This window comes from Pristiophorus japonicus, chromosome 2 (genome assembly GCF_044704955.1).
Source record: "Pristiophorus japonicus isolate sPriJap1 chromosome 2, sPriJap1.hap1, whole genome shotgun sequence".
Taxonomy (NCBI): Eukaryota; Metazoa; Chordata; class Chondrichthyes; family Pristiophoridae; genus Pristiophorus; species Pristiophorus japonicus.
The window spans coordinates 120,473,324-120,475,835 of NC_091978.1; the positions used below are offsets into that span (position 1 = coordinate 120,473,324).

At 49.8% G+C, this 2,512-nt stretch overlaps 1 pseudogene; it reads left to right on the forward strand.

Moving 5' to 3' along the window:
* The first annotated feature begins 1,534 nt into the window (after positions 1-1,534).
* Positions 1,535-1,772, forward strand: LOC139252073 (U2 spliceosomal RNA; annotated as a pseudogene).
* Positions 1,773-2,512: the final 740 nt, after the last annotated feature.

A 2,512-nucleotide genomic window follows, 5' to 3' on the forward strand; every position in this document is an offset into this window, starting at 1 on the left:
TATTCAGACATTCCAGAGTGAGGAACAGGCCTTAGGGGCCGGCTTATATACAGTGCTCCCAATGGATGCTGGGATCCCTTGGGACTTCAGGGGATGCGCTCCCTGGTGGCGGAACATGGGAGTGCATGCTTTAAAGATACACAACACTCGGGCAGCTAGGGCAGCCAGCAGGTGAAAGAATCCGTCTTGGGTAGGCTGGAGTAATCCCGGGTTGACCTGGGTAACCACGGAGAAAAGAAGTCACAGGTAGTCTATGCAGGAGTTTTAGTGAGGCCAAGGGTGATATCAAGGGTGATCTCAAAGGCGACTAGATGACCAGGAGAGAAACAGTCTCTGGCTGACCGGAGTAGTCTCGGGTCAAATAGGGTAGCCAAAGAGAGATGCCTGAGTAACAGGAACCGCAGGTTACTCTGAGGTGAAGGTAGTCAGGGACAATTTCTCAGCCAGAAATTGGAAATGGACTCACCGCAGCAAAACGCGGTGGAGCCCGCAGCTAAGAGCAGTCATAGAAAGTCCATGGGGGCTAAGGTGGCTGCATATATATGCAACAAATTGGACATTTCAGAGCCATGGGCACGGGAAATGTTGCACTCTGGGGATCCGCAGGAAAAAGCGACAGAGTGAACAGTCAGTAGCAACCACAAAGGGTCAAAAGAGAAGGCAGTTTGGCTCACAGGCACAACTGTTAAGAGAAAAGGTAGAAAAGCTGGAGGCGAAGAATAAAAGGTTAACAGATGAGGTAGCCAGTTTCGAGAAAGAAAGCCAGGACCAGGGTAGGAAGGAAGAAACGGGGCGGAATCACTTCGAGTATTTACAATGCCAGGTGACCGAATGCAAAAAGCAGCAGCAGACCTACATTGAACAAAGTGAAAGGCACTTTGAAAAAGCCAAAGAAGCAGAGGAACAGCTCAGCAGAATCAAGATAGCCTATCAGCTATCGCAGAAACAGGGTTACGAGAGAACAGATCACGGACCTTGTAAGGAAAAGATCCGCAAGTTAACGGCAGAGTTAGATGGGGCCAAAGGGATGGTTTGTCTTATGACACCTGGAATAGGTGAGGAAGGTTGGGATCCAGAAGGGAAAGAGTCTGACGATGGGCCCGAGTATAGCAAGCCTTGGCCGGCTCCTGAGGCACCGGGACCCCGGAAATCGATGTGTCCTTTGAGACAGCAGAAATTCGGCCCACCCCCACCAAACGGTGGTCCGACTCAATTACAGAGTGACTATGTGATCCCATACACACTGTTTCAGCTGCAGGAGATGCTGACGGGTGTAGTAAAGTGTAGTGTGGGTGGGGTGGCTTGACCCATCCACCTCCACGGAGGTGTGTGGGGGACCTGACCCATCCACCTCCATGGCACGAACCTGGTATTGCAGTACTTCCAGGAACGGTGCAGTGGCTCTAGGCCTTTTGGCTAAGAGCATTGGCGCAGAGTGATCCTTGAATGGGCCCAAGGTGACCTCTGGCGTTTGTGATTTGACAAAGAATTGGAACGATTGGCTACGAATTTCAAAAAAAAAGTGTAGTAAAGTTCGGGTTCTCGGCCTTTTGGCTAAGATCATGCGTAACTGACCTGACAGGGGAGTAACCATGACCCCAACGTGGTTCTTCCTGGATCAGGAAGGTGATTCTCCGATGCTTTTTGGAAATAGGAGGTGGGTGGGGTGGCTTGACTCATCCACCTCCACGGAGGTGTGTGGGGGGCCTGACCCATCCACCTCCATGGCACGAACCTGGTATTGCAGTACTTCCAGGAACGGTGCAATGGCTCTCGGCCTTTTGGCTAAGAGCATTGGCGCAGAGTGATCCTTGATGTGTGCAAGGTGACCTCTGGCGTTTGTGATTTGACAAAGAATTGGAAAGATTGGCAACGAAAAAAAAAAGTTAAAACAAGGAGGAGATACCTCCGTTCATTTTGCTAATATAGAGCAGATAGCGGGTTTAAATAACTGCAGAGAGGAGGAGAAAGTGAAGCTAACACTGCTCTCGCTAGATGGGAAGCTTTATCAGAGCTTGTCAACAGCCACCAAGTTAGGTGGAGGAACCCCACAGGGCTTAAAGGAGGAAATCATGGCAGCATTAGGGTACAGTCAGGGCAGTTTGTTCTGGCAGGTCGAACAGACTAGGCAGCAAGTAAACGAATCACCCGATACGTTTGCAGATAGACTGTGGCCGACTTAGTTAAGGGCCACTGGAGGGAATATGGTACGGGCAGACTTAATAAGGGAACCCAGGAACCATTGATTGAGAACTGTAAGTGCTAACAGTTTGCCACGGTTCAGAACAAAGGTCGAAGCATGGTTTGACCCAGACGACCTCCAGAATACAGATGCAGGGGTGTTGTGAGGATTAACTCTAGTTTTTAAGTCCAGGCAAGGGGAGGAGGAGAAACTAAAAGGGAAGGTGCATGAAGTTAAAAGAGAGGTTCGACAAAAGAAAGAATGGAGACAAGAGGGAGGTAAAGTGGGTCAATGTGAAGAATGTTATAACTGTGGGAAGTTGGGACACTG